This window comes from Camelus bactrianus, chromosome 28 (assembly GCF_048773025.1).
Source record: "Camelus bactrianus isolate YW-2024 breed Bactrian camel chromosome 28, ASM4877302v1, whole genome shotgun sequence".
NCBI lineage: Eukaryota > Metazoa > Chordata > Mammalia > Artiodactyla > Camelidae > Camelus > Camelus bactrianus.
Window position 1 is genome coordinate 13,544,170 of NC_133566.1, and position 27,383 is coordinate 13,571,552.

The 27,383-nt window shown below is 44.4% G+C and overlaps 2 protein-coding genes and 1 non-coding gene across 3 annotated transcripts in view; all 3 read right to left on the reverse strand.

The window, feature by feature from the left end:
- RPL31 (ribosomal protein L31) overlaps nt 1-27,383 on the reverse strand; it is a 311,150-nt gene that overhangs the window by 218,404 nt on the left and 65,363 nt on the right. The window lies entirely within an intron of this gene.
- The window catches only part of NPAS2 (neuronal PAS domain protein 2), a 264,189-nt gene that overhangs the window by 210,309 nt on the left and 26,497 nt on the right, over nt 1-27,383 (reverse strand). The window lies entirely within an intron of this gene.
- TRNAA-AGC (transfer RNA alanine (anticodon AGC)) lies at nt 1,854-1,926 on the reverse strand. The gene has a single exon. It is a non-coding gene; the product is annotated as a tRNA-Ala (tRNA).

Sequence of the window (27,383 nt, forward strand, 5' to 3'; positions counted from 1 at the left end):
CCTCTGCCCTCCTTCTCTCTTTTTCCTCACCCCTGACCCCCACCCCTCCAGGAAACAAACAGACCTTATACAGAAAGATTTTTAAATAAAAATACATTCAAAGAACAAAATAATATGACAGATATAAAATCAAACTCATCTATCACATCAACAAATATAAATGGGATTAACTCATATAAACGGGATCAAATGATGTTCACACTGTATCATAAAGCATCACCCAATTTTTCACTGTTTAAAAGCAACATATCTGAAACAGTGAACCATGAAGGTGGAAAATGAAGAGGACGAACAAGATGTACCAGGCAAGCACAAACCAAAGGAAAGCAAATGTCAGTTTGCCTTCAGAGAAGGGGAGGCTCAGGATAAACACCACTGTGTGGGGCAGAGACGGGGATATTATGATGCTAAAGGGTACAACACACAATAGAGACAGAAACGTTCATGAACACCTAAGTGTAAAATCACATAGCAGCAATTCTCATGAGACAGAAATTACAGAAGAGATGGGAAAAAAACACACTGGTAGTAGGAAACTTTTCAACCCTGTTAATTCACGTCAGAATTAATATCAAACAGCAAAAATTAGTAAAAATTAAGAAACTTGATCTCATTGATATGTGTCAAAATCTAGCTCCTACAAATGAAGAATTTACCTTCTTTTCAAGGGTCAATGAAACACCCAAGAAAACTGATTACAGAATAGATCATAGTGAAAATCTCAACAAATTCCCCAAAGTAGAAATATTACTGGGCAAGATCCTCTGATCCTATTGTCAACCCAGACATTGATCACAAAACAGAGCAACAGAAAATATTCTTCTATATTCAGTCTTTAAAAAGATAAACACACATGTAGTGGGAAACTTTTTAACTCTCTCCTAAACATCTATTAGATCAAAAAAGAAACGTGTACCAAAATCACAGAAATTTTAGAAAACAACAGTCAAAAAGACTACACAACAGAACCTGTGAGTTACAGCTGAAGCAGAGGTCAAAGGAAAACGCAGATCCTTAAATATCTACATCAGTAAAAGTAGAAAGAAAAAAACAAAAGGCTCTAAACATCTAACTCAGGTTTTAAAACTCTGATTATTTTTAAACCCAGTCTTCAGTCTTAATGTGTTAAGATAGATTTGTGACAATATAATCGATGCACAATAAATGGCACGTATTTAAAATGTGCAACATGACGAGGCGTGACATAAGTAGCCAGCTGTGAAACCATCGCCGCAGTCAAGGTAGTGAGCGTATCCATCACCCCTGAAGTTTCTGATGTTCTTGTATAATCAGCCCCTCTCCACCCCCCCACCCCTGTCCCCAGTCACAGATCTAATTTCTATCAGTATAGATTTGCTTGCGCATTCTAGAATCTTAAGTAAACAGACTCATGAAGTATATATTCTTTTTGTCTGGCTCGTTTCACTCGGCGTAATTATTTTAAGATTCACTGACGTATTTACAGATGCAGTGACGTGCTGCCTGGGGTGTGGTGGGGTGTGGAGGGCAGCAGGTGGAGGTGAAGGTGCCCCAAGATTTGCTGATGGTGTTTAACGTGTCGGACGCTGTCAACCTGGAGTGGGTGGCATCAGTGGAATGACTGGAGAGATGGAGAGATGGACGGTTACATTTGTGGCTCCAAAGGATGCTTGCCCCCCAGAACTGTCCATGGTGTCTCTGGACTTGGCCATGTGACTTGCTTTGAGTGAAGGGCCAGCAGCAAGAGGGATGAAAGCAGAGGTTTGCAAAGTAGGGCTTATTCTCTTGGAAGTCTTGCTCTTTTTTTTCTTTTGGCTTTTTTATTTTTATTCTTCAGGGGGGTGGGTAATTAGGTTTATGTATTTATTTGTTAATGGAGGTACTGGGGCTTGAACCCAGGACCTTGTGCATGCTAAGCACACGCTCTACCACTGAGCTATACCCTCCCCCTGGGAAGGCTTGCTCTTGGAACCCGCTGCCATGCTGTAAAACGCTTAAGCCAGCCAGATGGAGAGACTCTGTGACCATTCAATGAGCAGGCCCAGCCTTCTGGTCAGCCCCAGCAAAGCACCAGAGCAGAGCCACGCTGGACGGCTCTGCCATCTGACTGCAGGCCCACCGGAGACCCCACGCAGGACGAGCAAAAGAAACTTGCAGCAGAGGCCCAGTCAACCCACTGGATCATGAGAAACAATAAAATGGTTATTTTCTGCCCACAGACCTGAGTGGTTTCTCACACAGTAGCAGGGGACCGACAGAATCTGGGACTGAGTGACTGTGCGGGTCTCGGGGAAGTCACTGCAGAGTCCCAGCTGAGCCACAGGTGAAGAGATGAAGTCAAAAGTTCACCTACTGAGTCAATTATCTGCTTTGAGCACCAGGTCAGCTTTAGAAGATTCATCTCCCACCTCTTTTCTGGAACCCAGCCCTGTTGCCCAGGAGACAGCACACCCAGGGGTGCCCAGGGAAGGTGGTGAGGATGACGGGCACTAACCCGGGCTAACATGACTGACCTGGGCTTCTTGGGAGACTAAGACACCACAGTGGAGTCGGCCCGGCCTGCTCAGCCCATTTCACAGAGCGAGGCGCTCAGGGCAGTGCTGCAGAGGGAAGCAAACCAGGTCCAGACCCAGGGGAGGCCCCAGAAGTGTTGGGGCCCCTGGCCCTGGAGCGGGATGGGACAAGTCGGCTTCTAGAGGCCAGGTGGGGGAGCTGGATGCTGGTGGGGTCAGGGCTTCGCATCGGTGGAGGCCGGAGAGCCCCCCGTGGGCCTGTGACCGAAGGCACACGTGGCAGCCACGGCAGGGCCCCAGCACAGATGGGAAAGGCGAAGAGAACGAACCGGCTCAGTGAAAGCCCCGCCTCCGGCGGCACCGCCTTCTTGTCCCGCGTATACGCTCTCCCCGAGGGAGTGAAGTGGGGCTAGCTCACTGCAGGGGGTCCAAGCAGCCCCCCCCCATTTCCTGGGTGTGGGGGCTGTGGGCAGATGCCAGGAGGAATTTAAAAGAAGTCGTGCTATTTCGGGTGTTAGAATTTCCCAGAACGGCGAGACCGCGATGTGTCTGCCTGAGCAAAACTCTGGCTCTCCAGACCTGGAGCTCATCTGGGGGCTCCCAGTTAGTAATCCGCCTCTCCTGGAGTTCCCTGGGGTCCCCGTGTGGCCTCCTCCCTAATGTTCCCCTCTCAGCGCCTGGCCAGCTCTCCGACCCCTGCAGCCGCCAGCCAGGCCCAGGTTCAAGTTGGTCTCCAAGTGCCCTCACCTCGCTGGCTGGTGTGAGGGTGGGCGGACGGGATGGTGTTGGTGCAGCTGCCGGCAAGGCTGACATTTGCCAAGAAAGTTCCAGATGGACGGGCTCTGTCCCCAGCTAACTGGAATCAAGTGAGAAAACCCAGGAAGAGTGGCCGAGGAGCCCAGGCCAGGCCCCCGCTGCCCACTGACCAGCGCACGTCAGGAAAAGGAGGTCGTTCGGAAAAGAAGCAGTGGCTATTTGGGGGGAATAAAAGGCAAGACGGATGTCAGGAGACGGACACAGGACAGACCTCCAGTAATGTGCGCGCGTATATATTTCATTGGGAGAATTCCGCGGAGCCGGGAGGCAGGGCCCTATTTTTAGCGTCTATTGTGTGAGGCTGTGGCAGGGGTATGCAGAGCTGCAGCTTCCTTCTGACAATGATTACATTTTAAATAGGGAAGGAAGGTAACAAGGGCGAAAATAATAACTGTTTTCAGGCCTCAAAATTCAGGGTGCTGAGGCAGGGTTTTCTACAATGCCACGCCTCGGAGAAGAACCATTCCTTCTTCCGGCCTTTCAGCCCAGGCCTCCCAACACCCGATGCTCGCTGGGGAGACAAGGAAGCATTTCTGTTCTCCTCTGGGTGTCCGGCTCGGGGCCCAGCTGTCTGATTTCTGCTACTTAACAAGGGAGGGGAGAAAAGAAACATCAGGGGTCCACCCACCACGGAGATTCTGAAACTCTGAATGCCTGGGGGCTGCTTGGAATGAAGATTCTGGGCCCCAGCTCCACTGAGGGTCTGTCTCTGTCTTTCGTTTTTTTCAAACCAAGTATCTCCAGGGATTGGGTGTGGGTAGTCCCAGGATCCCATTTTGAGAAACCTCCCCTTAAAGCCAGTGCCCTAGAAATGCGATTTGGGGGTTCATGAAGGTGGGGGGGGGTCTGGGTTGCTGGGAGGGGGAAGGTGCTGAACGTTGGACTGGATAAGGCTGAGAGGCGGGAACAAGACCACTGTGACCTGTCATTTATAGTAAATGTAGATTTGGTCTTTGTCCCCTTCCTGGTACAGAGCCCCTAAAACCCTGGGAATTTCCCAAGTGCTGAAGGTGAGAAAAGTGTCTTCGGTAATGTTAATCAGGCGACTTTGGGAAGCACAGAGGGAGAGAAGGTGGTTGCCAGTGGAACCAACCATGTGATCAAAGGGTTGGTGCTTTCAGTCCCAACCCCCTGCCCCTGGAGAGGGGAGAGAGGGCTGAAGTCTGGCCACCACTGGCCTATGATTTAATCAATCAAGCCTACATAAGGAAGCCTCCATAAAAACCCGAAAGGATGGGGTGCAGAGAGCTTCCAAGTTGGTGAACACATGGAGATTTGGGAGAGGGGCACGGAATCTCCAGCCTCATCCCTTTCCCCTGTCCTATGCATACACTCTTCCCTCTGGCTCTTCCAGACGGAGGTCACATCCTTTGTAACACACCAGTAACCTCATAAGTAAATTGTTTCTCTGAGTTCTGGGAGCAGTCTAGCAAATTAACCGAACCCGAGGACAGGGTTGTCGGAACCTCCAATCTATAGTCGGAAGCCCAGGTGATAACCTGGATTTGCAGCTGGCCTCTGAAGGGGTGGGAGGTGGTCTTGTAGGATTGAGCTCTCAACCAGTAGGATCTGACACTGTTTCTAGGTAAGTATCAGAACTGAGTGGAACTGTAGGATACCCAGCTGGTGTCAGAGAATTACTTGGTGTAACGTGGAAAAACCACATACGTTGGAATTGGGTGCCAAATTATAACCGTGGACCCCAGAGTTCAGCTTGAAGGCTGAATCCCACATGCTGTTAGCTGTGGCCGTGTTCAGAGCAGCGGTTTATCCAAACAGACCTGAACTGAAACAGAATCCTTTCCCCTTCCTCATCTTATGCTGGATCACAGCAAAGAGGACTTCTCTTTTTTCTCTCCTTCAGACATGGCAAGGGTTTGGGCTAAACAAAGATGCTCTTGGGAACGCCCTTTGGAGAGGAGGGAGTGTATGGAGAAAGGCAAGACACGCTGGTTCAGCGAAGGTTGGCCAGTCTCTTCCAGGGGCTAGGGGAGGGGTGCTGGGGGAGCGCGAACTGCGTGCAACTTATAAAGGCTATTTGTGTGCAGTGACACCAGTGGGAGAAAGTACCTACTGTCAAGGCTCAGCACGCACCTGAATTAAGGGTTGGTGGAAACGGTTTCTTAGCATTAAGATGCTATACTTGGATCTCTGTTTACATCAAATGGAAGGTCACAATTAGTATCAAAAAGAGCCTGCGTCATACCTAGTAAAACACAGGAAATAGTAGGATGGCCCTCGTCTGACTTCTCCACAGGACTGAATGACCCCTCTTATTCTGATTTCATTCTGACAGCATGAGCCTCCCCTCCCCTTTGAATGAAGGTGGTGGAGGCACCTCTGCATCCACTCAGATGAACCACCTATGCAAAGGTGGTACAGAGGATTTCAAAATTTTTTTTTCAACTGAAAATAGACTTACCCTATGACCCAGCAATCCCACTCCTGGGCATGTATCTGGAGAAAATTCTAATTTGAAAAGATACACACTCCAATGTTTGTAGCAGCACTATTTACAACAGCCAAGACATGGAAACAACCTAAATGTCCATGAACAGATGACTGGATATAGACGTTGTGGTATATTTATATGATGGAATACTACTCAGCCATAAAAAAGAATAAATAATGCCATTTGTAGTAACATGGGTGGTCCTGGAGACCAACATACTAAGTGAAGTAAGTCAGATAAAGAAAGACAAATACCATATGATATCACTTATACATGGAATCTAAAAAAAAAAAGACAACTGAATTATTTACAAAACAGGCAGACATAGGAAACAAACTTATGGTTACCAGAGGGGAAAGGGATTAGGGAAGAATAAATTGGGAGTTTGAGATTTACAGATACTGACTACTGTATATAAAGTAGATAAACAACAAGGTCCTACTGTACAGCACAGGAAACTATATTCAGCATCCTGTAATAACATATGAAGAAAAAGAATATATATACAAACATAACTGAATCACTATGCTGTACACCAGAAATTAACACAACATTGTAAACTGACTAATTAACTTCAATTAAAATTTTTTCTTCATCACAAACTGTATTTCACAGAAAAGGAAAGAGAGTCACTAGGAAATCCAGTGAGAACCTTGAGGCGGCTGCAGATTTAGAGAATCCCTCTCTGCCCCAATTCTCAGTTCTCTCCTCAGAGTCATTAGGTTTACTTTCTGAAAGAAAAGGTAAGGCTTTCAGGAACTGGCTCACACAGAGGGGTTAGGCTTGGCTTGGTGACCGTAGGTCTCGCCGTCTCTCCGCTAACCTATCCCCCCAACACACACACCAGCATCTTTCTCTCCCCTCCCTTTGCTCCCTCCGGGTCCATCCTCCTTTCATCCCACGGCAGCGCTATTATTTCTAAACTACATCATTTAATTCTGTGATTCTGCCTTCCTGCTGTGACATCCAGACTGAACTTTAATAGGAATGCAATCACCATTTTAAAATCCTTTTGCAGACTCACAGGCATTCACTTTTTATATTCTACTGTGTGCTTGTCTCTCCACGAATAAACAAATCCTGCGCCCACAAGTAGGGTGAGAAAATGAATTGCCTTTGGTGTTACAGTGGTTCTTGCCGGAGGCACTGTGACTGGTAACACGGATATACTTCTATCCTCTTTTCCGCCCTGGCATCAGCAAGAAAACTACAGCAAAATTCACATTATGCCTTTTGTCATGAGGATACAGAACAGAAATGTCACCCGTGCTGAAGGCTCACCTGTAACCTGTCTGTAACTGACACCCTGGATGGTAAACTCAAAATGGAATAAGTGGGTGACCCCCGGGGTGCCAGCCAGAAACAGAAGCAACAATGCCAGAAGGGTTCGGATGGCCAAGCTGCTGATGTACGTGGAGGAAGGGAAGAGGGCAATGTGACGGGGCTGGCAGGAAACAGAGACGACATATCACCCATCAGTGCATCAGCTTTATGATCGGGACAATAGTTAGTAGTAATATAACAGATAATTACCTAGAGAACAGAAGAGTTTGAAAGCTTTTAACTAAGGTAAAATTTTTTCCCATTAAAGTTACAGTCAGAATTTTGGTCTCACGTTGGCTGATCTGTGTTGTGGCTCATCTGTGGTTAGAAAGCAGTATCGGTGACACTGTCACGAAATGCACCTGCCTCTGCCAGGCTTCCGGTGCCCTGCGTGGGAACAGCAGCACCAGGGATGACAATAATGCTCCCAGATGCTCCCAGAGCCTCCTGTCACCGGGCTCCAGGAGGACTTGGGGTCTCCACACAAGGAAAGAGAATGGCCCTCTCCCCAGACCCGTACCTCACTTGACCTGAAAACAATGTTGAAGCCTGTAGTGAGCAGGGCTAACAGAGGAACCCACGCACATTTTCCCCAAGGAGCCAAAAGCAGGAGTCCATCTGTCACATCCTGAGAAATCGTGGTCCGTGAGATGCCACGTTGCTGGCCGCTGAGCCTACTTCTCACCTGCTCACCAGGTTCCATCGTCTCTATTCTTCTCATGAGGGTTTCAAGGTCTCAGGCTGAGTTTGAGCACCAGGCTCCTGTGTTCCTGCTCCTGCAGCAGGACTGGGGAAGCCGGCCTGGGAATGGAGGCTCCTGCCGGAAATGAGCATCGCAGGGCTGCTTCTTCCTTCCACATCAGTGCTTCCACCTGCTCAGAGGTCTCTGCCACCCGGACACACACGCAGTCCCACTCTCACGAATGTGTATTATGAGGTCGCTACATGCTTCCCCCGAGTTAAGTAAGAAGGGAGGATACTCCCGTGAGGGAGGGAAATGTCAGAGACTGGAGCAGTAGCTGGAAGGAATGGGAAAACAAGACAAGGAAAGATGATGTGGGGGGTGACGAGAACCCACTGAGGGAGCTGATTAGATTGGGGGGTGAGGGATTGGGATCTATGGGACACAGAAGAGTAGATTTTGCCTGATCCCACCCTGCAGAGAGGCCAGCTGTGCAGACTGACAGGGCTGAACTGGGGCCAAGCAGGAGGGCTGGTTAATGCGTGGGATGCAGGGAAGGACAGAGCCTGAGGGTATATGCAAAAACTCTACAGAGAGAACCACCATGGCCATGCCAAAAAGGTGGGATCTGCGGTCTTATTCAAGGGTGAGCAGTGGCCAAGACTGAGGTCGGGGGCCAAGTGGGCATTAGGCTAGAGCGGTGGATGAGAAGTAATGTCTGCTCAGGGAAGGAGGACCCAGATGTGTGCAGTAGATCTCAGCCTCTCAGAGTTTCCTCTCCTAAGATGGTGGTTTAACAGTGTTGAAGAGGGATGAAGGTGGTGAGATGGACAGGTTTGGTGGGGCTGGGAGGAAGAACGCTAAGCAAGAGAGGGAATGCAACAAGAGCAGTGGCTCCCTGAGGGGAGAAGGTCTAGGTGACCATACTTGTGGGAGTGGTGATGCAGGATCTGACCCTGGGGATTGAAGGTCCCAAGGCATAAGGCTGGATGTTGGAGGAACCACTGGTGTGGATATTCCTGGATTTCTTGAACTAATATCTTTTCATTTTCTATATACCTTTATGGCAGTTTTCAGAGGGTTTTGGATAATTGTTGTTTTCCAGTTTTCTCCAGTTAAATGCAGTTTTGTTGGGAAGAAGTCCCACTGAGCTCCTCACTCTGCCATTTTGGAAGTTCCCAGCTCACGCCTTTTGCATTATTTTCCTATTCAGACAGTTTCTTGCCAGTTGGAACATAACCCTGTTCCCATGTAAGGGGTCCTTGCTAATGTCAAGGACGAGAGAAACCAAGTAACTCCTCTACAAGGGCCATGTTTAGTGGCATTCTGGAGCTGGCACCTCTGCTGTCCTGTTTCCTTGGACTTGCTTTGCTGATGAGGCAAGAGAAGGGCCCATGTGGCTCAGATTTTACAGACAGGTTTCTTACTAGCTTATAAATGCTCAGTGTAGTCACGTGGTCAGGAGCTGGGACTGAACAGCTCAACAGGGTCCAGCCTTGGCTCTACCATAGGATCTCTGGACCCCCATGTCTCTGCTAGAACCATGTGAGAAGGATGTGAAGAGGGCAGAGTTGAATCTGAACTCGTGTCTGGTTAATTCCAAAGCCCCTGGTGTTCACAGACCTCCCTCAAAGAAGGATCCTTCACAGCTTCTTTCTACACTTTCTTTTGGTGACTGACTACAGTTATCTCTTTCTAAGAACTGGGAGTAATTAAGAGAGAAGTCATCTTGTTGGTCAAAGAAAACAAATGCACTAGGTTTCCTTTTTTTTCCAGAAATTACGTTTTTTCCTAACAGCACTTTTCATGTTGTAAGGTCTTTGAAAATCCATGGGATTAGAGACGGAGTAGTTTTACAAGATTTCCTGTCCTTGGTCTTAAGAAGTTGGATTGCTGTAAAGGATCAAATTGTGCTGAAGCTATTCCTTCTCCAACTTAAAATAAAGAAACTGGGGTACAACTGAAATGTTGGCTGGCGGATTCTGGTAGGCCTGGGTAAGCGAAAAGAGAGGCTGATGAAACGCTAAGGCCTAAAACAAAGTGCTTGCCAGGCTGGGAAACAGGCAAGACTAACACCCAACAAGGAGAATCTTCACGGACTGAGATTGGTTATTCCGTCAGCCTTTGCGTACCCAGCTCTGCTCCTCTGGGTCCAGCTGCTTCCATGACTCTCCAGGAGGCACCTGGGTGGCGGGCAGGCTCCTGCCTTCACACTGCCTGCTGCACTAACCCACCCCTCCTTCCTCAGCGAGGGCTCTTACCTAGCACTTCCTTAATTACGGAGCAGAGAATAAGGGAGCTGGTCATTCATAACTTCCTTGCTGACTTACATTTCAGCGAGATAAGGGGAAAAAATAACAGCTAGGAAAGGTATTTATAGAACTACAGAGTGATTCAAAGATATTAATAACACTTGGGACTCGCCAAGTGCTATTGCCTCAAAAACGCTTGAATAAACAAAACGACTCGGGCTTGCCACGTGCATGGGAACTGAGGGAGCAGCGTTTGTTAGTGACCAACCCCCAGGTCACAGAGTTTGAGAGGGGTTGGCTCATTTTTCTGGAGCATGTCTCTCTGCCAGGCACAGTGCTGAGCAATGAATATCTGATTATCATATCTCCCTTGCAAGGTGAGTGTTTTATCTGCTTTTTACAGATAAGGAAATGAAGGTAGGTGAAGAAACTTGCTTAAAGTGAATTACTCAGTAAGTGAAGGTTCTGACTTCAACCCAGGCCTGACAGACCCAAACCCCACCTGGTACACTTTGCCACCCAAAGTCTCCAAAAGCTTGAAGCACAAGTACAGGACACACCAGGGACAAGGACCGGAGGCTCCCCCTGCCTGATCTGCCAAGTTCTGACCTCGGGTGAGATGTGGTACAGAGAGATTTGAAAGCAGATGTAGAAATCAGGGCTCTGGTCAGGACTCTGACATTTGTAGCCTGAGTGACCTCACTAAGCAAAAACATATGGAGTTCATAAGCCTCTGCACTTCCATCTGTAAAATGGGGACCAGCAGAGGCTTCAAGTTCAGGCCATGATGCACTACTGGGTATGGAATGTACCTTCTCACTATAAGCAACTGCAAAATTGGAAAACATTTTGAAATGACTGTTTTCAGCCACAGCAGACAGTGCAGGGCAGTGTCCCTGTGAGAAGACACATGGAATGACTTCACAGCTATGTGGCTTTCTGCCCGAGGACACTTCCTAAATCATGGTGTGGAAGTGGCACTGAAATAGAGGTTAGTGTTCTCATTGTTGCTGATAAGGCAGCTGGAATTTGAGAGACAGAATACCAAAGAAGGGGAAGCTATGCAGGAAGAAACAGTCCCAGAAAGCTGCATAATGGACCTCTTGAGTTGATGGACAAACACCAACCTACACAGGCACAGGGGAGACTCCACAAGGCCTGGCAGAGACAATTACTGGGAGCTGGGAACTGAATGGAGATTCTGGAGATGACACAGTGCCGGGAAGTGTTGGAGGTCCTCATTTCCAAAGGGGAGAAACTTCACTCAGCACCCTAAGCATTCAGTTAAGACCCTAGAAAAGCTATGTCTTAAATTAAGGACTACTCTTTCTTGTCCTACCTACTCTTAGCCAGTCATACCAAAGCCTAAAACCAACCTGTGCTGTCAGTAAATTAACTGCCTGCCAAAAATACTCACCCTTCTTTAAAGGAAGAAAATGTAATTCAGGCCTTCAATAGTATTTCATTCACAGTGTACAACATACACTCAAAAATCACTAGACAAATAAAGAAGCAAGAAATATGACCTACTACTAGGAGAAAAAACAGTCAATAGAAACAGACACAGAGATGGATTAGGTAGTGGGATTAGCAGACAAGCAATTTAAAATAATTATAACATATCTGTTCAAAGATATATATAAGAAAAATGTGGATATGATAAAGCAAATAAATGGGAGGTTTAGAAGAGAAACTGACACACTTCTCTAACATGTGTGTAACTGTAGTCTTGGAAAGAGAGGCAAGAGATATCAGAGCAAAAAAATACTGAAAATAAAATGGTGGAAAATTTTCCAAATTTGATGAAATATATCAACCCAACAAGTTCAAGTCCAACAAGCTCAACAAACCCTGAGTAACAAAAAGAAGGCTGCATCTTGGGGTAAGTAAAATTTCTAAACACCAATGATAGAAAAATTTTTAACTAGACAGATATAAAAGACACATTGATACAGAGCAGTAAGGGTAATTGCAAATGGAATGTCATTTTTGAAATGCTGATGAGAAAACCCATCAACTTAGAATTCTAAAGTAAAATAGAATTTTATTTTAAAGAATCAACTATATCCCGGTACAAGACTAGATTTGGTTTTCTCTCTGTTAAGAAGACAAAGTTTTCTTAAAATGTTAATCGGCCTTCAGCAACAGATTGTAAAGCTCCTTATACTCCTTAAGTGATCTGTTGTGCCTTTACCTTTGAAATATTTTCTTGTTAATGAGTAAGTACTATTTCACAGTGATCTATACTTTTAACTGGCCGAGTGTTTTGAAACATTTTAACAAGTTTCCCAAATACCAATTTCTGATTAAAGTTCTTTTGATCTCCAAAAAACAAAAACAAAAACAAAAACCAAAACCAAATATATCCTTTTAAAAAATTAAAACTATAACATTTTCAAATTAAATAGAGGCTGAAAGAATTCATCAATATTAAAGGAGATTCATCTGGGCTGAAGGTAAATGAAATCAGGTGGGATCACAAAATTTACATGAAGCAACAAAGACAGAAGGAATGGTAAAATAATTGTTTTTTGTTTCTTAATTTCTGTAAAGATAACTGTCTCTTTAAAACAAAAATAAGAATACATTATGGGGTCTATACTATACCTGGAATTAAAATGTAGTAAAAAAAAAAAAAAGCACAAGGATGGAATGGAAATAAATGGAATATTACTGTAGGATTTTTACCTTTTACATGAAGTGGTATAATATTAACTAAAGATAATAAATAAAGAATATATATTTTAATCTCAAGAGCAATCACTACAAAGCCCAAAGTCAATAGCGCAGTTATACTGGAGCACTAAAAAGTTTTCAATTAATTTAATAGAAGGGGATAAAAGAAAGCAAATGACCAAAGAACAGACGGGACAAATACAAAGCAAATAGCAAAGCTGGTTAAACATTTCAATTAAAATGTAGAGTCTGTCAGGCTGGATAAAAATGCAAGATTCAACTCTATGCTGTTTACAAGATGCACACTTTAAAAATAAAGACACAGAGAATTTAAAAGCAAAAGGGAAAGATATATCATGCAAACACAAACGATAAGCTTGAGTAGCTATATTAATATGTCGAGACAGGCTTTAAGGCATATTACCAGAGATGATGAGGACAGATTTAAACAGAACTTCACAATAATAAAAGGGTCAGTTCATCATGAAGACAGGACAATGTATGTGCTCTGAATAAGAGAGCTTCGAAATATGTTCTGAAGAAAAGAGAGACAAATCCATGATCATAGCCATGTTAACACTCTCTGAGCAATTAATAGAAAGAACAGGCAAAAGGGTATCAACAACTTAGTTGGCATTTATAGAACACAATATCCAACACTGTACGCATTCACTTCAGGCACACATGGAACATTTGCCAAGATAGATGATAAAGTAATAAAATCATAAGGAGCATCTTCTCTGAACAAAACAGAATTAAATTAGTAATCAGTAACAATAAATATCTAGAAATCTTCAAATATTTAGAAATGAAGCTACACACTTCTAAGTATACTATGAGCCAAAGAAGGAATCACAGGGAAATTAGAAATATTTTAAATGAATGACAATAAAAACACCACATATTAAAATCTGTGGATGGCAGCCAAAGGAGGTCTTAGAGAGAAATACATAGCATTAAGTGATTATATGTGAAAAGAAGAAAGACTTAAGACCAATAATATAAAATACTACCTCAAGGAGTTAGGACAGAAAAGAGCAAATTAAACAGAAAGAAAGTAGAGAGAAAAATATAAGAAACATGAGAAAATAAAATAATTAGAGAAAAAACAGAGGAAATAAATAAAATCACAAATTGATTTTCCAAAAATTATTAATAAAATTGATAACTCTATTGTCATACTAAGCAGAGAAACAGAGGGAAATTGTTAATATCATAAATATAAGAAGAGTCATCACTACAAACCTTACAGAGAGTGAAATAATAATAAAGGAATATTATGGAAATTTTATACCTATAAATTTAACTTCTTATATGAAATGAATAAATTCCTTGAAAGATACAAATTTTAAACAGAACTTTAAGAAGAAACAGAGTATCTGAATTTTCCCTTATTTGCTAAAGAACTTGAACTTGTAACTAAAAACTTTCCCTCAAAGAGAATTCCATGCCCATTTGACTTCACTGATGGATGCAATAATACCAATATTACACAAAATTTTTCAGAAAATAAAGGCATAAACACTTCCTGACTCAACTTATGTGAATACTGAAGCCTGACAATTATGGGACATATAAGAAAAATATCAGACAAATATTACTTGTGAACATAGAAATAAAAATCCTTAAGGAAATATTAGCAAATAGAATTTAGCAACATACGAAATGATAATCCATCAGGAACAAGTGGGGTTTATCATAGAAATTCAATGTTAATTAAGCAACAATCAAGAATGTAATTCACCACATTAGCAGAATAAAAGAAAAACCCTATACTTATTAAATAAACTCAGAAAAAGCACTTGAAAATATTCAACATCCATTCAAAAAAGAAAACTTTTCAGCAGACCAGGAATAAAAGGGTATTTCCTTAGCCTGATACAAGGCATTTGTGGAAAACCTCCGCTTAACATCAGACTTTATGGTAAAAGATTGAATGCTTCCCCTAAGACTGGAAACAAGGTTAGAAAATACAAAACTTGCTCTCTGAATTTCTATTCAGCCTTGTAGTAAATGAGATCCCTGAGCTAACAGAATAAAGCCAGAAGAAAAAAAAAATACAAATTGAAAAGGAGGAACTTAAGTTTAAACTGTCTCTGTTTGACAGACAGCATGACTATGTGCATAGAAAATACAAAGGAATCTTCAGAAAAGCTACCAGGATAAGTGAATTTAGTGAGGTCGCAGGATAAAAGGACAATATATACAACTCTATTTTTATATATTAACATTAAAAAATTAAAAAATGAAATTTAAGAAAAACAATTTCATTAACAATAGTAAACGAAATAAAAATACTTCAATGTAAATTTAACAAAAGGTGCACAAGACCCACACACTAAAATCTTCGAACATTACTGAGACTGAGTAGACCTAAATAAATGGAGAGAAACAGGATGCTCATGGGTGGCAAGACTCAAAATGATTGAGGCATTGAGTCTCCCTAATCCTGCAGATGTTTTAGTGTAGAAATCAAGGAACCATTCTTCCAGAAAATATAAGATAAAATTAGTCTATAATTTATACGGAAATATAAAGGACCTAGAATAGCCAAAACGATTGTTGGAAAGAAAAGTTGGAAGACGCATATTGCCTGATTTGAAAACTACAAAGCTAGCATCATAGTGGTATATCTACATACAAATCGACAAAGAGATCAATGGAACAGAATGCAGTCCAGATGTAGACAGATATATACATGGTCAACTGGTTTTTAACAAAAGAAGCAAGCAACTCAATGGGGAAAGACTTTTTTTCAATGAAGCGAGCTAAAAATTGGATATTCATCCAGGAAAAACAAGTGAAACTTGGTCCTTATCCCATAACATATACAAAATTTCAAAGCGGATTGCAGATCTAAATGTAAATGCTATGAAACTTCTAGAATAAAACATGGAAGATCACCATCATGACCAGGGGAGTAAGCAAAGACATTTTTTAATTGAATTTCATCTAAATCAAAAACGTCTCCTAACAGAGCACCACAAATTGGACAAAATATTCCCAACACATATATCTGATGATGCACTGTATGTAGTATCTATTAAAAATATTTTATGACTTAAGATTTTTTTCTTGGTGGGGGAAGGTAATTAGGTTTATTTATTTTTATTTTATTTATTTATTTTTTTCATGGAGAGACTGGAGATTGAACCCAGCACTCATGCATGCTAAGCCCATGCTCTACCACTGAGCTCTAGCCAGCCCCACTATGACTCAAGATTTTTAAAAAATGAAGTTTTTTTTAAGAAAAAGCAAAAGATTTGAACAGATACTTTACAAAGATATATAAATGGTCAATAAGCAGATGAAAAACTGTTCAGAGTAGTAATCAGAGAAATGCAAATTATATCATGGTGGTTTAATTGAACCATAAATGGCTATAATTTTAAAAGTCTGATGACACAAAGTAATGAAAGATTATGGTGAGTTACGTGGAGGCACCAGAACTTTCATTTGTCAGTAGTGGAAGTGTAAAATGGTGAAGCCACTTTGGAAAGCTCTTTAGCAGTTTCTTGTAAAAATTAAACCTATATCTCTCTTACCACACAGCATTCCATTCTTAGGTATTATACCAAGAGAAATTTTTTTAAAGTATGTCCACAAAAAAAGACCTGCACAGCGTGTTTATAACAGCTTATTCATCATAGCCCCAAACTAGGAACAACTGGGATATTCGTCTAAGGGGTAAACAAATTATAGACTATCCGTACGAAAGACTACAACTTGGCAATAAAAAGAACTTCTAATACACGTAACAACAAGCATGAATCTCAAAAACACGATCCTGAACAAAAGAAGGCAGGCACAAAAGAGTACAGCCTGTACGATTCCATTTATACTAAGTTCCGGAACAGACAGAACCAATCTATGGTGACAAATGTTGCTTCTCATGGCAGGAGATGAGCACGTGACTGCAGAGAGAAACGCAAGGTGACTTGGCCGGGGGGGTACGAGTGTTCCCTAACGTGACAGAAGTGTGATCACACTGTTGTGTGCATTTGTCCAAAATCATCTAATTGTGCACTTAAGATCTGCACATTACACAGGGGTTGAAACTAATTAAAGTAATACAAATTAACTGAATACATAAGAGGAAGAAAATGCACTTTATAGTTACTAAGCTGGGGGCTGGGAGGCGGCAGGAGGAAGGAAGGTCTGCTTTGAGTATATTTGCCAGGTGGGACTCCCTTGAGCTCTTAGGTGTAAAAGCAAGAGAAAGACTACAATCAGATGGTGTTGTCCCAATCTGAGCTCAGCCTGAGCTGGGGTCGCTGACCTGCCAGTCCTACCCGAGGACCCCAAAGTGCCCTGACCCTTAGACACAGGGGCCTCATCTTGAGACCCTGGATGAATAACTCAACGAAGGGCTGAGTCCTGGGGGAGGGCAGGGCGGGGGCAGAAGCTACTGGCTGCCAGAGTGCTTTTCCTGACGCACCTCTCTGAAGATGCTGCCTGTTCCCATGGTAATTTGAATCGAACGGTGTGGGGAGGAGCTCGTCACTGCATGGTCAGTTAGCCATAAAATGTGATTTGAAATAATTTTCTTTGACTGCATCTGTTATCAAAAATCACATCCATCTCTGGAATTAGCACTAGTATTTTTTCAAGGGAAAATTTTGGAAAAGTGCATCCTTATCCAAATAGCCCTCTCTCTTCTCCTCTCTCTCTCCCTCCTCTCCCTGCTTTGAAGCCATCAAATTGGTTCAGCTCAAGGCTAAATACAGGGAGACTAACAATGATTTCCACAAGAGCCTTAGAAATCGCTGGTGAGTGAGCAAACGGAAAACAGATTATCCAACAACTATAGCAACAGCATTTGAGATACCAGCCCAAATCCAGCTGCTGAACTGACGTGAAAAGTAACATTCTGTCCTCCGACGGGCCATCCATGGAGTCACCCGAGCAGGAATAAGGGAATGCAGGAAGGCACCCATGCCATCCAGGCCAGGTCTGGCTGCAGTGCTGGTTCTGCACGGTGTCAGAGATGTCCCTGGGGAGGGCGAGGGGGTGGGGTGAGAGTCCGATTCCACTGTGGGCCAAAGAACGTGTTTTCGAGAAATCAGGGAGTTTATGACGAGCAGCTCTGTTCATCAGAGAGAGTGAGACCTCCCCCTCAACATTTCACATCCTGAGGAGGCCTGGGATATTGGAAGTAGTGGGTCAGAGAGGGAAGGAGGGGGTGAGTGATGGTGTGACAGCTCTCGGGGATGCTACCAAGGAGGCCTGGCCCACGTCACCAACTTGCTGGCAGAACAACGGCTCTGAAACCAACTCCCCTCAGTAACCTGAGGAAATCAGCACGACTGCTCCTGCCTGGCCTGCAGCTTCAGTGCCAGCCTGAGGCCTGGGCAAGGGGTGCTCCCACCCTCAGCCCTGTGCTCTGGGGTCCCTACTCCGCACCCTGCAAGGCAAGAGGCCCAGGGCTCAATGGGACGTGTCTGCCCAGAGCTCCAGCCTCACCTACTAGATCAGCTTCCAATTTATCATTCCCAAGAGCAGACCTACAAGAAGGCTAGACTGACAAACTGAAGTCCACCAGGGCCTTGAGTCCATGAGTCATCTGAGGACTGCTGTGGAGTGAAGGAGGCTCTGGAAGCACAGGGTTTTAGTACCTGAGGAGCTGGCCTGAGGAAGAAGGACCAGGGTTGTTCCAAAGGATGTCAGTGGGGAGCAGAGGAGAACAGAAGTACATCTTGACATGCAGAGGTGTTCCTAACAGGTGACCAAAACTAGATCAGGGCTACCTTGAGGGGAAGTGAGATTCTGGGACAGGAGGTCCCACCATGCAGGGCAATAAGCTCAGAAATCCTGTGACTGAACCTTTTAAGACTGAAGCCTGGGGGAGAGGCTGGGCTCCATCAGTTCTCCTCGACCTCCGCTGCCCATGGATTCGCCGGGGGAGCTTCTCAGACACACAGACACCCAGGCTCCAACTGCGGTCGTTTAAAATCAGAATCTTCGGAAGTGTTGGGGAGCAGGCACTAATGTTTTTCACACATTCCCCCGGATGAGCCTCATCTCATCTAGACTAGACGGTCTTTAAAGCAACTTCCAAATCTGAGATTCTATGACTCTAAGAAATTCCCTTAAGACAGGAAGAAACATCCCCACCTCGCCCCCATAAATGTGTCATTTTTTTAGTGGTTTTGAGCTGGTCCTAAGATTTTTTTTTTTTTTTCAGGAAACCAAAAAGGTAGCTCATGCTCAGAAAACTGAGCTAGAGAAGATGGATTTCACCTCCTAGCATGATGGTGATCAGTCTATTCCTAAAATAGACTAATTATGGAAGCCCAGGGTCTTAACCCAGGGTAAGTGTTTTCAGCTTAAACCTAAGTCTAGTTTCTCTGGAAATGCTGTATGTGAGGGTTCACAGGGATTTCCCAGGGGCACATTTCTGCAGACACGCTCTCATCACACTTAATCCATGTGGCCATCCAGAGCGCCTGTTAAGAGGGGTCTCAGCACAGCCAGCCTAGGCCTTGGCCCCCCACGCTGACCCCCGCTGCCACGTTGAGCCTAGAGACATCAAGGCCCACTTCTCACTCCAAGTAAACTCCCCCTCACTCTGTGGCATTGAAGCAGCACGTTCTTCTGAAGTGTTTCCTACGCTCTTTGCTCTTTCTGCTCTTCTAAACTTAGAAGTTTCCAGAGTTTTTTCTTTTTAATTGATATATAGTCAGTTTATAATGTTGTGTCAATTTCTGGTGTACAGCATAATGTTTCAGTCACCCATATACATACATATATTCCTTTTCATTATAGGTTACTATAAGATATTGAATATAGTTCCCTGTGCTATATGTTGTTTATCTATTTTACATATAGTAGTGTGTATCTGCAAATCTCGAACTCCCAGTTTATCCCTTCCCACCCCCTTTCCTCCCTGGTAACCAACTATAGGTTGGTTACCTATGTCTGTGAATCTGTCTGTGAATCTGTTTCTGTTTTGTAAATAAGTTCAAAGGAGATCTAAATTTATGGGAAGCCATACTGTGGTCATGGATTGGAACAGTCAACATAGTAAAGATGTCAATTCTCTCTAACTTGATTTATAGGTTTAATGCAATTGCTCTCAGAATCAAAGCAAGGTTTCCCCAGAAAGGTAGATGAGACCATTAAGACAATCTTATTCTAAGTTTCATATGGTAAAGCACAGGCCCTAGAATAGCTAAAACATCCTGACAAAGAAGAATAAAGTGGAAGGAATCCCTCTACCCGTTATTAAGGCTTGTATGTAAGTACAGTGATCAAGAAAGCGTGGCAGTGGCAGAGGGAGAGACATGGAACAACAGTGAACTCAGAAATAGACCCACACAAATATGCCAACGAATTTTTGACAAGATGCAAAGGCAATTCAATAGAAGACAGACTTTTCGACAAATCATGCTGGAGCAACTGGACATTTGTAGGTCAAAAAAATGAAAAGTGACCCAAACCTCACACTTTATACAAAATTAACTCAAAATGGATCATGGATTTTTGAAGCAATATGCAAAACTCTGAACTTTTAGAAAACAGGAGAAAATCTTCAGGAGCTAGAACTATGCAAAGAGGTCTTAACTTGACACCAAAAGCATGATGCACAAAAGGGAAAACTGGCAAATTGGACCTCATCAAAATGGAAACCTTTGCTCTGTGACAGCTCGTGTTTAAAGGATGAGAAAACAAGCTACAGACTGGGAGGAAAGATTTGCAAATCACAAACTTGACTAAGGATGAATATCTGACTATATAACAACTCTTAAAACTCAAGAATCTAATTAGAAGACGGACAAAAATGGTAAAAGACATGCACAGATATTTCACTGAAGAGAATATACAGATGGCAAATAAGCACATGAAAAAATGTTCAGCATCATTAGCCACTAGAAAAAAATGTCAATTAAAGCTACAGTGGGGGTGGGTATAGCTCAGTGTAGACACTTAGCATGCATGAGGTCCTGGTTTTCATTCCCAGGACCTCTATTTAAAAAAAAATACAATGAGGTATCATCACACACCTGCCAGAATGGCTAAAATAAAATATAGCAGCAGTAACATCAAATGCTGGTAAGAACGCAGAGAAATTGGATCTTATACCTTGCTAGCAGAATGTAAAGTGATTCAGCCATTTTGGAAAATAATTTGGCAATTTCTTTTAAAACTGAAAATGGACTTAACATACTATCCAGCAGTCATACTCTTGGGCATTTATCCCCGAGAAATGAAAGCTTATGCTCAGAAAAAACTTGCACACAAAATATTCATAGCAGCTTTATTTGTTAAGGGCACAAAACTGGGAAAAATCCAGATGTCCTTCAATATGTGAACGATTAAGTAAACCATGGCACACCCATACCATGGAGTACTACTCAGCAATAAAAAGGAAGAAATACTGATAAACAAGTTGGATGGATCTTAGCAGAGTTATATTGGGTAAAAGGAGCTGATCTCAAAAGGTTACATATTATATTTATCCTATTTATAGAATATTCTTGAAATTATCAAATTAGATGGAACAGATCAGTGGCTGCTAGGAGTCTGGTGGGAGAAGGGGTGACTACGGGTAAAAAAGGTCCTTGTGATGCACTGTTCTATATTCTGACTGTGGTGTTAGTCATGCAAATCTACACACTGCGTAGCACTAAGTACACACAAACACACACAACTGTGCATATCAAAGCAGTGAAATTTGAGTAAGTTCAGTGTATTGCATCAATGCCAATTTTCTCACTTACCACTGGGAGAACCTGGGAGAAGGATATGGTGTCTCTCTGTATTGCTTCCTATCAGTGCACGTGAATCTACCATCATCTCAGATTTTAAAGTTTCTTAAAAGTGCAGTTACCCTTGGGGAAAAATATTCCCATAGAAGTGTACAGATTCCTTTGCATATCCATTATCTAAATTCCTCCCATTCCCAGGAGGTTGAACAGTCTTGTTGGCTTCAAAAGAGGAAACTAGGGCAAAAATGGTTAATGTGGCCAAGGAAATATTATACCTTTGGTCATACATCTGGGTCTCTTCATTAACTACAGGTGGGGCATTATTATTCCCGTTTTACCTGTGAGGAAATTGAATCTCCAAAATACAACATGTCCATGATTATATATGTAGATTATTGAAAAGAAGTTTTTTGGTTGTAAATTATAGAAATCGAACCCAAGCTTATTAAGGAAAAATGTAGCATTGGCTCAGGTAACTGAAGCCCAAGGGTTTCAGGCATAGCTTGACCCAGGAACTAAAACCATGTTGTCAGTTCATCTCTCTTCATTTTAGCCCTGCCTTCTTTTGCATTGGTTTTATTCCCAGACTCTTCCCAAATGATGGCAAAGTAACTTATATTCCAACAGCTTAGCAACCCCATGAAAAGCATCTCTTTTCCAAGACCTCTAGAAAAGTCCTAGATGGGTTCTGATTGGTTCAGCTTGGGTCACATGCCCAGGAGCATGGACTGTTCTGATTGGTCTGGTCTGGGTCACATGCCCACTCCTGACTGAATCGTCTGGACTGAGAGTGGGGAAGACTGGAGGTCTTCCTCCGAAGGGGCTGGAGAAGAGGCTGGAATCTACAGTCCCAGTTTTCCTCTGACCTTGGCCCCTCTCCTGCTGATATGCCCTCCTCGCACCTTTCTTGCCCCTTTCGCAGGGACTGAGGGCCACCCTCTAAGCCACACAGCACTCTGAGGATGCCACCAGGGGCTGGACTTCTAAGCTGCCCTAAGGAACCAAGCAGCATCCGCTTCCTGAACACACCACAGACCTGCCTGCTTTACAGAGTACCGAGAAGATAAATGAGTTAACACAGGCCGGCAGCTCTGCAACCTGCCCTGGGACGGCTGGATGTGATCACTAAGTGGCTCAGGTTCCCTTACTGACACCTACGCCTCCCAAGGCCACTTAGGCGTATGCCAAGATCCTGCAGTATGTCGTCTCTCGTTCCTATTTCACCGGAGCCAAGTCCTAATCACCGTGTAGTAATCGCCCGCTGACCAGGCAGCACTGGACCCTGCCGTGTGAGGGAGAACCCCTGGTACCCCTGCCCCGTGGCCCTCCAGAGCCCACCTTCCTTGCAGAGCTGGTGAGGGCAGCTCTGTTTATGCCAAGGGCCTACAGGGGACCCATCCCGTTTCCTGTGTGTGCCTTGCTGTGTTTCCAGGAACGGCCGTCATCAGCCGTTCTCACTTTAATCATCTTCTCCATTTGACATACTTAAAATTAATGAGGAATTTGTTCTCATCTAACTAGCTAGTTAGGGCAACAGGCCTATTTCCCTCACTTCAAATGAATCTTATAGGTAAAATAATGAAAAAACATGTTTTCCTTTCCCACCTGGCCCCACTCTGAATGTTCTTGGCGGCTGCGAGCAGAACCAGTATGTCAAAATCAGACCCTTTACTGCCCAGCCATTAGCCCTCACCAGCCCAGGCAGATGAGTCTGCTGGTGAAGAGAGGGAGGGACACGCACAGGAAGGCAGCCGGGGACGGGGTGGGTGCTTGGGTGTAATGAGCACTTGAACAAGCAGCTTCCTGTGCTGGGTTTCCACAGGCAAAAGGTGCCCCTGGGGAGACTGGGGCACCTTTCCTGAAAATTCAGGCTTTCAAAAAAAGTATTTGGTTATTTCCTGAAAATTCAGGCTTTCAAAAAAAGTATTTCCCCTCCATCTCATGGTTTGAAATGACAGGTATTGACTCCTTCCTGGGGTCGGTGGTGGGGAGATGTCACTCCCTGAGGCAGGCAGGACAGCCCAGGTGTGTGTCCGAGGCTCCTGGGATGCTCCGGGCATGTCACTCTTGAAGCATCCACCTCATGGGGCTGAAATGTCCCCTTCGTGTGTCTCTCTTTGAAGGCAGGGACTGCATCTTTCTCATCTTTATAACATGAGCCTGGTAGGGTACTCGGCACATAGTAGGTGGTCAATAAAGATGTGCTGAACTTAATGGATGTAGTGGGTATTCAGGTGACACAGCTCGTGCACGATGCCAGGTGGCTTAAGGAGGGCTCTGGGCCCTTCTGTACTTCTGGGGAACCGTGATAGGCTACCAAATGGGCCTCGCTGTCCTCTCTCCTCCGCCCTCCCTCATTTATGCTGACACCTCCATTCTTCAAGGCCAGCTGTTCCACTGATTCCAGAATAACTGCCCCGGCCTGGCTCTGACCTTCACCAGCACGGGCTGTGACTCTCAAGTTGAGGTGCCACCAGTTGGAGCCTCAGGGGCAGAGGGTTAATGCATTTCTCCTCGTCCACCTCGCTCTGACCCGGGAGGCAGGTGGGCCTGGAAGAAGTCAATAAACAACCCCTGATGGAAGCAAACACAGGCTCCCAACTCCGAGGGATAGAAAGCCACCCATCTGGGCCCAGAGCCAGGACCAGGGGTGAGGTGAGGAAACAGCAGCAAATCTGAGGCCGAGGAAGATCAGAGTGGAAAAGGTGTGAGCAATGAATCCTTTTGATTCTTGAGATGCCCCAGCTCCCCACTGCTCCTCTTGGAGCAGAGGGAAAGCCAGTCATATCCTGTTTGCCACAAGAATGAAATCAAGTGCTCAGCTGGTTAAAACTGCAGGAGGAAGAAAGTCCTCTGAAAGAGAATTGTTGGATTGAGCAAATAAAAACACAGGGTGCCCAGTTAAATGTGAATTTCACATACATGAGGGAAATTTTGAGTGTAAGTATATCCTGTGTAATATTTGGGATATACTTATACTAAAAATCACTGCTTGTTTATCAGAAAACCACATTTAACCAGGCGGCCTGTACTCTGGCTGGTAACCATCACCTAGAGGTAAAGCCTGCTGCTGAATCTCCACAGGGCATTCTGCTAGCAGGTAGCGGTCACGGGGAGGCGGTGGGCCACACCCACGGGTGACGCAGAGAGGCTGCAGGAAGTCTGGAGGGAAAGTCACCCCCCTCATGGGATGGACCTGGGGTCACCCACCTCAAAGGAGTGAGAGGGATCGGCAGACCAGGATGGAAGCACAAAGGTGATCCTGTCTGAAATGTGGAAAATTTGGGAACAACATAAAGGTTTCACCTTAGGAAAATGGTTTTAAAGTGATGGAATACCAGCCATTAGATAATGTTTGGGAACAGATTTTTTTTCGACTTTGAGCAAAGGGCTCACCCTCTCTCTTCCCTCTGAGGAGACATGAACTCTCTGGTGCTGGTTTCCAACGTGCCTGGGGACCACACGGATGGATGCAGAGGGCTCTGCCCCTGCAGATGAAAGTCAGTCTCTTCATGTTCAAGTCTCAGCTCTGTGCCCTCCCAGCTGTGCAATCTGGGGAAAGTTACTTCACCTTTCTGTGCCTCAAGGTCCCTCATCTCTACATGGGGAAGCTGAAGCACAAAATGGGAGAAAGTGATTTACGGAACAACACAACTTTGAACTTTGGGGAAAGAAAAGGCTAAAATCATCAAGCAAGACTGCTCGATCACCTCTCTGCAGGGTCAGGGCTAGGCTTGAAGGGGGCAGAAGAGACAGTTTCTAATGCAGTGATGGAAGGTTACTGGGCTTGAAAGATGGGGTCCCTTCTTGAATCTCAAGTGACCACAGACTGGGAGTGGTTGACAGCTGGCCTGTGCATGGCACTTAGGTACAGGCCACAGGCTAAGGGCAGAAGTGCCCACAAGGAGAGACAACAGGTGTGTTAGTCTTAGGTGGGTGTCAAGAAACTGAGCTACACTCAGGTCTCTCAGTAAGCCCAGGTGTTTATTATAAGGATCGTTCTGGAATAAAGGAAGCCAGAACGCAGATTGCATATGCAAGCTTCAATGGGACCCCAGAAATATTTTTAGAACTGTGCCTCCCAAAGACAGGAAAGCAGTGCAGGAACTGGAGGGCCTTTTAGGGTGGTCACTGTCTCACAGAAGGGGTCCTGAGAAGCCCTTTGCCATTACAGTCATTCAGCTCCCAACAGGTCTCTCCTCTGGTGCCCACCAATCAGCTATCAGCTATCAGCTACAGCTATGCCTTTGTCCAATTGGTTGTGGCCTCGAGGTCATGTGATCATGGTTCCAACATGGCGGCTCCCATGGGAGGAACTCGCAGAAGAGGACTATAGATGGGGCAGACACCCTAAAGCTCGTCCTGCCCAGGTCAGGGGGGTGTGTGGACATGAATGCACCAAGGACAAACTTTCTCTACTTTACAGATTGGGCTCTGGAGGAGAGTTTGGTGGTGATAAAATGAGACACCTGAGCCCTGCCCGTCACAATCAGGCTTCATTTTCAAGAACCCCTAAAGTTCATCACATGAATTCCATAGATCCAAGGGGCACAGTTTGAAAAAAAAAATAGCACTAGACCAAATCTGTCCCACTAAACTCTGATCTGGGTGGCTTTTGTCCTTTTTTCACAGTCAGATGCATGTCTTTGGGACAGGCAGTGAGTGGGGAAGAGCACATGGAGATGACCACAGTGGCACCGAGGCATTGCTGCAGGGTCTGGTGGTGGGTAAGGGCGATATGTGCTGCTCTATCCCTCTAGGCATTACATTAAAATTTACAGGAAGTGCCATGTGACTCCAGCATGCAGCTGGAAGGCTGTCCAATCTCAGAAATACTGTGATCTTGTTCCGGGAAAGGTCACTGGGTTTTATGACTTAACAGTCTGAGTCATTTCAGCAGGTAAACAGCACTGGATATTTTGGTGGGGGGGAGAGGGGAGACTGTATACCAAATAGATACCTAAGACATCAAAATCTGAAAGAGATAAGGGAATATTCTTCCATCTAAAATTTACATTAAAGAAACGTTGTTCATTTTAAAACTTAACTACAAAGAGGGAAAATGTGCTCCACATTAAGGAGTCAGTGACCCTATGAGCAAAGTACAATTCTGATCCCACTTTACAGATGAGGAGACTAAGGCACAGAGTGGTCAATTCAATTGCCCAGAGTCACACAGCTAACAAGTGGCAGAGCTGGGATTCAAATCCTGACAGTCTAGCTTCAGAGGCTAGGCTCTGAATCGCAATGATTTCAAAGGAAATATAAAAATACACAGAATTGAATAAAAATAACATAACATATCAAAATATATGGGATGCAGTTAGTATTTAACCAGCATGTATTATGTCCTCATGGCTTTAAGTCCATTATCTCTAAGATGCAGCTTTGACTTATCCCCAGTGTGCACAGGAGCACACCCACACTCAGAGAGGTTAGGTATTATGTGCCAGGTCACACAGCAGGAGATGGAAGAGCCAGGACGAGACCAAGTCTCATTCTAAATCCTGGCTGCCTAGCCACTAGTTCTCTCTGTGCACAAGCAATACGATTCTAAAGTACATTTGCACTTTGATGGGAGATAATCCATCAATCCGGGAAATAAACTTGGATGGTGGAAATTCTGGAACTGCTTTAGCTTGGGGAGGGCATCATCCAAGCCTCACTGAAATGATAGCTTATAATTCGCTGTTTCCTGAGTCTGGCTCTTCTGGGAGGGGACAGAACCTGCTCCATGGTGGCAGTTTTCTTTCTCCCCATGATACCTGAGAGAGGAAGGAGGGGCGGAGGGTCTGGAGGCAGCATGTAACAGCATGGACTCCAGCCTAATTCGTTTGTGTGGGAGGCCTCGTCAGCTATCCAGGAAGGCTCTGTTCCCGCAGGGCTCTGAATATGAAATTCACCCTCTTTGGATTCAGGGATAAAAAGCCATTTTGCTTTGTTTTTTAACCTGACCATCTGGTTTGAAAACCCAATAAGGAG